This window comes from Gavialis gangeticus, unplaced genomic scaffold, assembly GCF_001723915.1.
Source record: "Gavialis gangeticus isolate Ggan-Ray unplaced genomic scaffold, GavGan_comp1, whole genome shotgun sequence".
NCBI classification, from domain to species: Eukaryota; Metazoa; Chordata; order Crocodylia; family Gavialidae; genus Gavialis; species Gavialis gangeticus.
The window spans coordinates 13,929,190-13,939,074 of NW_017728993.1; positions in this window are offsets into that span (position 1 = coordinate 13,929,190).

Consider the following 9,885-nt stretch of genomic DNA (forward strand, 5'->3'; position numbering starts at 1 on the left):
AACCGGCACCATACCTACAGGCTGGGGAACTCCCTTCTTGAAAGCACGGTTGCAAAAAGAGATCTTGGAGTCATCATTGACTCCAAGATGAACATGGCTCGACAATGCAAGGTCACAGTTGGCAGGGCTAACCGCACCTTGTCTTGCATCCACAGATGCATCTCTAGCAGGTCCAAGGAGGTGATCCTCCCCCTCTATGTGACACTGGTCATGCCACAGCTGGAGTACTGCGTCCAGTTCTGGGTGCCACACTTCAAGAGGGATGTGGACAGCATCGAGAGGGTCCAGAGGAGGCCACACATATGATCAAGGGACAGCAGGGTAGGTCCTATGAGGAAAGGTTGTGGGACCTGAACCTGTTCAGCCTCCACAAGAGAAGGCTGAGGGGGGATCTAGTGGCCTGCTACAAACTAGTCAGAGGGGACCAGCAGGCACTGGGGAAGTCCCTGTTCCCCCGAGCACTGCCAGGAGTGACTAGAAACAACGGTCACAAGCTGGCAGAGGGGAGATTCAGACTAGACATCAGGAGGCACTACTTCACGGTCAGGGCGGCTAGGATCTGGAACCAACTTCCAAGAGAAGTGGTGCTGGCTCCTACCCTGGGGGTCTTTTAAAGGAGGCTGGATGAACACCTTGCCGGCGTCGCTTGACCCCAGTGCTCTTTCCTGCCATGGCAGGGGGTCAGACTTGATGATCTACTCAGGTCCCTTCCGACCCGACCAACTGTGAAACTATTTTTAAAGTATATCTAAAATATACCATTTTAAATGCTGCCTTTATTGCTCATGGGATAAATACTATCTCCTGCCTGCTAGTTCCTCCAGCCTTTAACTGTTAATACAGAACAACCAGTTACCTAGATGCATTCTTATTAGCAGCCGCACGTATACATGATGTATAATGTACATTCACTGAGCTCAGTACGCACAGCTAGCACAAAGCATATTTCCATGGAGCCATCTGAAAGTCTGTCCCCATGTGCCTGAAGTGCCCATAGTACAAACAGTCACAAATTAGCCTGCCCAAGATATTTCTGTCAAAACAAACAGCTATTTATCACTGTTCTAAACAACACAGATCAAGTCATAAATCAGAAAAAATTACCCTTCTAACCCTAATGTATAGTATCTCCTTTCTCTTAAAACCACATCTGGTACAGATAACAGCTGCTAAGAGGTGCAATTATTGCTGTGACTTGATGGCCATTAGATTATTTTTAAGAACAATGTATTATGCTTGCACAATATCGTGCCAATAACTCCCTGAGATCCAAGGAGGACAATGCATTCCCTCATAGTTGTTATGGGGTAAATGGGACAAAGGTTGAGCAAGTTGTTTCCTTGCCTCAGTTAAACCTGAACTAAATATAAAACTATAATTAAAAAAAAAAGAGAGAGAAACATCCCCACCTCCATGCAGCAAAAGTTTTGTGGCCCTTTTTTTTTTTTGGCCCCTATGGATAAACTAAATTTAAAGACATTAAGGAACCTCTTGAGAAAACGCAGAGAGGAAGCCTGAATGTGAAGTGAACTTGCAAACAAAAAGCTATTTTTGGTTGGTGGAAAGCGGGGAGGAGGGGCTCACAATCTTGGACAAACAATACAAGGAAGTTTCAGATGCTGGCTGTAGGGGAGAGCGAGTATCCCTTTGTCGCTGGCACACCTAGTCTGGATTTAAGCACGCTCACATTCTCAGGCTTCTCGTAATTCCCAGATCCTGGGTCTTCCCCCCTGTCTGCTGCAAAGCTTCAACAACTGGGTTTAGGGCCACGCATGACTTTGGCCAGATCAGCCGATCATTGGTGGCAATGGTAACTCAAGGGCACAAATGGCAACTGGCTCTGAAGTGTTAAAATAGAGGGGGAGTCCAAACATGCGGTACAAAGCAGATGATATTATAAAATAGGCTGGGTCCAAATAGCACCGGCTATGCTCAAAACTGGCACAGGCCTAGGAGGCACAAATATAAAGAGCAGAAGTGGAAGGTCTTGCGCTAACCCGCAGCAGACTGTCCTAAGTTCAAGCGAAAGGAAGTCTCTGCTCCTGTCTGCCCCAGAGGTCCTTTGGCTGCCTGGTGGGTCAACGGGTACGTCTATGCCGCCTTTGTGCCAAGCCCAGGAGTTCGGCTCACGTGCTCGCCCCACCCCCTTGCTCCCGCCACGTGTCCACCAACTCGGTCCTGGAAATGAGGCCATGTAGCTGCCTTAAAAGTGAGCAAATGCCAATAAACATAACTGAGACAGAATACATCGGGGTGGGGCTAGGGCATCGGCTCAGAGTGGTTTTAAGGCAGCTACGGTGCCTCAAATCTTTTGATAAATGTAGGCACCTGAAAAACTTTGCCAAATCTCAGTCTAAGCTCCTGAAATGGAAGTGAGGCTACTAAATCATTTAGCTAACACTACATCATTTAGGTAACTAAATCATTTAGGTATACTTGATAACGTTACCTTTGCTTCTACAGCCACATCTGAGTTTAGCCACCCCAGTTCGTGTTAAATGTTTGCTGGACCTGCTTGGTTTCATGTGCATCCTGGTACTAATGAGAACCTACACCGTTCTTCTAGGAGTTTTTCTTAAATCATTTTTACTCATCTTAAAGAGGCAACACAAACATACATCACTGCGATAAACCTCCAGAGAACAAGAGCATGGAAAACATCCCCCACTTCTGTTGAGCAAAGAAAGGCTCTGGACTCCAGTCTGGAGTCAGCCTATCTGTGCAAAGGGTTAAGCAATAGCTGATGGATAGCATTCGAGTGGCTCTGCTAGCACAACATATACAAACAGCAGAGCTCAGTGGGATTAAGTGAACAGCAGGGCAGGTTACACTTTGCAAATCAATGGTTCCAGCGCAAGGAGCACCAGCCTTGTACCCAGCAGGAAGATTTTGTTTCCAGGCTGGAGTGATTTATGGACGGCAGTAACTCATCTTAGTTTGAACATTCACAGCGATGTCTCCTGTAGCATCTTCCAAATCCTCTCTCTCTTCCCCCTCACCCCCAACTTATAGGCTTGTATAAGTCTGCCATGACCAGTCAGGTCTTCAAAGAACTCCAAGTATATATAAAGATTATGTTGTCTGTCAAGAGTAGGGCATGGGCAAATGGTCTGAAGTTGCAGCAAAGTAGGTTTGGTATCTTTTCACTGTTATAGCAATGAGACAGTGGAATAGACTGCCTAGACAAGTTGTTGAATATCCATCATTGGAGGTTCTCCAGAAGAGTTTGGACCAGCATTGGTAAGGGATGATCCGGGTGTAGCTCTTGTAGACTCGCCCTAAGAGTACGTTTTTACTACACACAGCAGTGCAACGCAGAGACACCGTAAGCTACCTGTGCACATGATGGCTCCAGGACCGGAAGCAGCTTATCCATGTTAGCAAAATATTCTGCCACGCTAACATGGCTGGCAGAGCATTTCCACAAAACAGTGCCTAACACCACAGAGACCTACCCTCTGGCACCCAAAATTATGGGATGCTTGACATCTCAGTCCTGGTAACTTGGTAACCTCGGAGACCAAGGAAGTCTCTGAGCCAAGACATGGAAGGGAGGAAACCCCTGCTCTCCATCTCCGTGTTCAGATGTGCAGACCAAACCTTGCTTTTCTACCTTCTGTTCCTCAGCAGAGAGGAACTACACTTAATCAGCCCTAATAAAGCCCAGACAGAGCTCAAAATGTGCTTCATACATGGTGTATCGGTGTTATACACACACAATACAACCCTGAGATTAAGCTGTATAGTTTCCTGCCATTGATTTTAAAGCCCCATTTTTCCTAAGGCAGCCAAGTAGGACGAAGGGTCCAGTCCAGCCCTTAAGCAGGTGTAAATCAGCCTAACTCCACTGACTTCAGCAAAAGAAGCCTTGACACCAGCAGAGGTAGGGTGATTGACTGCACCAGAGACATGATCTCCCCTCAGTGTGCACAGCCTTTGTAAAATAAAACTTACATCTGATATACTGCCATGTTATTTCTTTTTGTAATCACTGCTTTACCTCGGCAACCCATGTCCTATACAGTAACATGAGCTAACTGGTGACAGCAGCAGGAGTTACTGCTCCCTGTAAGAACGGGGTTGTTGCCAGACATCCCCAACCTCTATGGAAAGTCCAATATCCTGTCTCAGATTGTGGCCAGAGGCAGATGCCTCAGAGGAAGGTGCAACCCCCCCAGGGGTTGCACCTTCCTCTGCACTCCCCCTGCCCCCCCCAGGCCAATGTCATGCTTCAGCACCGCCCATACAGTTTTAGAAACGGCTGAAAACAAAATGAGCTTATAACCTTTTGTCAGCCCGTCCCAAGGATGTAACTTCACAAATATTTAGGTCAGATGGGACACACCCCTGGGCTGTACAAAAAAAACCCATGAGCTGAGATGCCACCGCCTTGTTGTGTTAGATAAGATAGATGGGGTCACGGGGGACCACAGTGGCACAGGCGTGCAGTGATCCCATCAGATAACAGCCAGCCTACAGCACAAGCAAAGCGAGTGTTGTGATCTCTGCCCAGTGTAAGTCTTCCACAGGAGACTCACAAAGAAGCCCTAATGAGTGGAAAAAAGACACAAATCTAAGCCACACTGCTGTCTCTGGAAATTATTTAAAACTGTTGATGCATTTTGTATGAGTGACAAGCTCACTCCTTCACATGTGGGTGTGGGCAGCCATGCCTTGGAGCCTCACCAACTTGGGCAAAGTTAGAGGGAGGGGGCAAGAAATGCACAGTCTTTCACCCTTTGAACATAAAATCAAGCAGCACATTCACCATAGCAATCACCCAGAAAACATACAGGGAATTCCCTGATCAGCCGCAAGTGCCCAGTACAATCATGAGAAAGTCAGTGCATCTGTGCCTCAGTTTCCCCACCTCACAGGCATGTTGAAAAAATAAAAATCCATTAAGAATGTGGGGAGGTGGATATAAAGGGGCATAAACTGCTCCCTATTCATGATCCCTCTTAGGGTGACTTTCCATCCTCCTTTTTTATCCAGACCTGTGGCTTGAAAACCACAATCCAGCTCCTACAAGTACTAACATTATTTCTCAGAAATCCTAAATCGCACCAACATCAATCCTAAAAAGTCCAGAGTGCTGTAGCCTTATAAGAAGGAATAGCTGAATAGTACAAGACCTTGTGTGACCTTCCCCATTCTCGCTAATGTGTGACCTTCCCCACCCTCACTAAAAATAGCTGGTGCTGAACTGCCTGGATCAATGTGGTGAAACACAATTCTGCTGATGGCTTTTTTTCCTTGCAATTTTCCTGTGGTCAGTAAAATAGAAATGAAGGTGCTCTACCCTGTTTTCAGACCTGGGTGAAATACCCCCACACTTCCATCAGGTTGTTGTTCAGGGAAACTAAAACTAAAACCATGGGATGGATCAAAGTCATGTTGTATTTTACACAAAATCTCGATACATTTGAGAAGCCAAGGAGGCACAGGGGAATTCAGCTAAGTGGCTCTGGATATGACCCATCCCTACTATTTAAACCCGCAGATGAAATCCATACTGCAAAAGGGAATCTTTAGAGAACAGTAGGTGGCCTGAGGTTCTGTCACTCCAACTTACAGGGATATTTGGAGACATGCAAAGCCATCCATCTGGCCAATAAATGGAGTGTTAAGTTTCTAGGGAATTGATGTACCAACTGGTGCATCATCCATAAAATGAGTCTCCATGCATATGGGTTTTTCCACTTTTTTAAATAAGCCGTAATGTCCTTGACATGGTGCAGTCCCTAGGGATTAATGAGTGACTGATGTGAATGACCATGGACCACTCAACAACTCCATAGGAACCTATCATTTATCTCTTGGACATGCCCGTATATTGGTTTTGGAAGAAGTTCTAACAAATGCAGATGTCTCTTAAGCCTTTCTAGTGAAATATCATAGACAACTTCTGCACTCAGTGAAAAATACCTTTATGCAGCAGAGCTACTGCAAGGTTGATGTAGAAAAAGCCATCTGCAGGTTATCAATTCTCCTTTGCAGCACCTTGCAAGGTTCTCAAATTGGTTCTCATTCTGCATTGGAACAAAACCTAAACCTCTCAAACATTTTTTATAAGAACAGCGTTTGAGATTTTCAATGCAGAAAGACGGTTAGGAGTCTGTATCCTGGCAGGTAGAGAAGTAGCCCAAGACAGAGGAAACACAGGTTCAAGTCCTTGCTTTACTCCATTCAGTGTTACCTAGGATGAAGAGCTCTGCTCTAAAACAGGCACAGGAGGGGCTCTATGTTCCAGGCCAGTGCCCTAACCACCAAGCTAGAGAGCTTCATAGATGTTAGGTTCAGAAGGGACCTCAATGGATCATCGAGTCTTACCCCCTGCCACGGCAGGAAAGAGCGCTGGGGTCTGATGACCCCAGCCAGATGCCCCTCCAGCTTTCTCCAGAAGACTCCCAGGGTAGGGGACAGCACCACCTCCCTTGGAAGCCCATTCCAAATTTTGGCCACCCTTACTGTGAAGAAGTTTTTCCTGATATCTAACCTAAATCTGCTCTCTGTCAGTTTGTGACCATTGCTCCTTGTTACCCCAAGAGGCGCCCAAGTGAACAGAGCATCTCTGATCCCTTGCTGCATCCCCACAATGAATTTGTAGGCGGCCACAAGATCACCCCTCAGCCTTCTCTTGCGGAGGCTGAAGCGGTCCAGGTCCCCGTCTCTCCTTGTAGGGCTTGTCCTGTAAGCCCCTAACCATATGAGTGGCCTTCTCTGAACCCTCTCAAGTCTATCAACATCCTTCTTGAAGAGCGGCGCCCAAAGCTGGATAGTCTCTAGCTTACCTTTTAGTGAAATATTTTCTCTCCCTAAAATATTCTGACAAGCTCTATGACCCATACAGGATGTCCATGGTAAGCCGGCTTTCTTGTAATGGGTTGAACGCTATCCCAGAAGCAGGAAACACTCAAAAAGCAGATAACTTTGTTTCACTGATCTTCGTTTTCCCTCAGCTGTTAAATTTGTGAATTACTACGATCTACCACGCAGTTAAACAATTATTTCCCAGTTCTGTCCCTATTGTTTCTGAATGGTATTGTCATGAGACTAGTGCTATATTTATGACAGGATGTTCAGCCTAGCTTTTACTGTTGCCTTGTTTGAACTAGATACTTGTACCTTGTTCACGCAAGTCAACAAAGAAATAAAAATAAACAGGTGTTTATACCGGGACACATTTGGACATATTCAAAACATACAAGTGGGACCTCTTCCTATTGGTTCAGCCAGAGGATAGCGGAGGTCTTTAAAAACAAAAGGATTATTTCCTAGGATGGCAAAGTTTCCTTTAAAAAAAACAAAAAAACAAAAAAAAAAACACGAACCTACAGAACAGTTCTTAGGAAGTTACAACTGAGTTTGCTTTTACTCCCTCTGAAATAAAAATCTGATTAACTAAATATAGCGGAGCCTGTCCAGAGTCTTGCTTAAAAAAAACTTCTGTGTGGCAGAGCAGCAGAGAAAATACCCCTCTCCCAAATGCCCAAGTTGACCCGAAGCTAAGGGGCATGCCATCCAGAGGAACACAGCGTCAGATTTACTCCAGGGCTGGCATACGACATTGGTACTTGAGTTGAGTTGGCTGCTTTAAAGATTTTGACTCTGGCTTATTGTTCTCAAATCTCTACAAAAAAATTTTAAAAATGTTATGTGTAGCGCAGCAAAACAACTTGTGACAGGTTGCCATAGGTGAAAGAGCCCTGCATAACGAGTGCATACAGTCCGGCTGAACTGGTCAAACTCCGACAGTGAGGAAAGCAATCTCCATCAGAGGGATCAACACCTGCTCCTCTGACAAGGATGTCCATATTTTCTCCCTACTCCTCATGTCTGGGAGACTCCCCTACTATTCAAATCTTAAAAGCGACCACTTTATCCTCCTCCAACTACTTTCTCCAAACCTCTCTGTTGTGGAGATATACAAATAATTTTCATTTGCTGTTAGTGTATAACTGGTGAAGTGAGACATCTGTTGCCTGCTCAATTCTCAATTCATCCTTTCACCCTTTGCCCCAGGCCGTGTGTAGGCAAAAGGAGGGGCACGTGTTCATGACACTTTAAAGTGGATTAAATGCTTTTGCACTGCTTTAATGGTGCTGGTGTTCGCATGCATTAGCGGCGTATTGTGCAGTAATTCCAGCCACTGGAACAAATTCAGTGGCGTAATGTGCCTTAAATGACTTGGCGCACAGCAAACTAAAACTCCTTGGAGCTTTAGTTCCTACAGCCATGGAGTGAAGCACCGGGCTCCGTGCAGCTCCACGGCTCTGCAGGAAGCCTGTGCAGGCAGCCTGGCAGCAGCCCGAGAAGGCAGGCTCCGCCAAAGATGTTGGGGTTTTTTTCCCCTGCCTATCTGCCTGAGCTGCACGGGGGCCCAGTGCCTCCCTCCACAGCTGCAGTGCCTCCCGGGTCTGCACAAGCTGGGTGCCTGCGGGTGGGTGCCGCCTGGGGGGAGCTGCCACTGCTGCGGAGGGAAGCACCAGCCCCCCGCAGCCCAGGGACCGCTCCACCTGCCAGCAGCTTGCCCTTCCCACCCTGCCACCAGAGAGGCAGGTAAATTCAGATGTGTGCAAGACACGAGGGTTTAAAGGGCCTTAAATTGAAGCAGTGTTTTTAAAAACCCAGTGCTTCAAGTTAGGGCCCCCACTTCGTCTACACACCCACCCCCAGACATTTGTTTTTGTCCTGTGTGACGTGGGTCTTGCAATTTCTAGATTCTAAGTGAAACTAACCAGAAAATGTTATTTTCCATAGAAGATTTCAAGCTTTTGAAGAAAAATGGAAATGAAAGCATTCATTTCAATTATGAATTGTTACTGCTGTCCTCGATAGGAGCTGCAGTTTGTGTGCTTCTTCTCTAATGCTGCTATTCTTCTCTGATGACATGACTTTTGCTTGGATGACATCTCCCATGACGTACCTTAGTCTCCTCTCTTGGTGAAGACATAGTATATCAGGAAAGTTGTATTGCTGCGGTGCTTTGTGGGAGCTGCAACCTGGTTTTGGAACCTGACCCCTAAAAGAGGACAGGAGCAGAAAGTTGTTGGACTACAACTTCCAAGAGGTACTAAAGTCAAACTTCAGAACAGACATTTTTTAAGCTTATGGAGAAGTTTTCTGTTTTCTAAAGAAAAAAAAATCAACTTTTTTCAAGGCTCAGTGCAGGACTAGGCTGGGCAAAAAAAAAAAAAAGTCGGAACCCCTATTTTATACAAATAATACAGGCCTAATTTTTTTAATCCATCCTACTTCCTTGCTATAAAGGGTAGTGCCCAATCTGTACCTATTCTGTAAGTACACAGAGGATTCTTCTTCTTTTCCACATCACTCATACCCTTTTCATAATCAAACACAGCCAGCTCTCACACACTTTTCTGAAGCATCACCCATGAGCTATTATTTCCAGGAATTTATTATCAAGCTGACAAAAAGGATCAGGCATTGAGTATACAGACCAACCTACCTTTTAAGTGATTTTAGGGGAGGAGCAGCTGCAGTTTGGAAGCATGCATCAGTTGTCATGATGTAATCATTACATCTAGGCCATCCTGTATTGATACAAAAGAGTTAAATTGTCCCAACTGACCTTGAATGAAACAGGGTGAAAGCTGCAACAGTTTTCTTACCCTTCTATTGCTATAGTATGGCTGCAAACAGATGTTGCCTTTGTGGCACCGTAAAACATTTTTATGGAAGCACAAAATCCCGAGCAAACAGATGTCCAGGCTCCTCATCATCCGACAAGTGCCCAAAATTGAGGCTGCGACAATAGGTGGTAAAAATTTGTGCTGCTTTTTTGCAACAGATGTCTCTTTGCTTTACGGTGGGAGAGAACTAACAACTCCAGCCACCCTACACAGGGCCCCTAAATTTCTG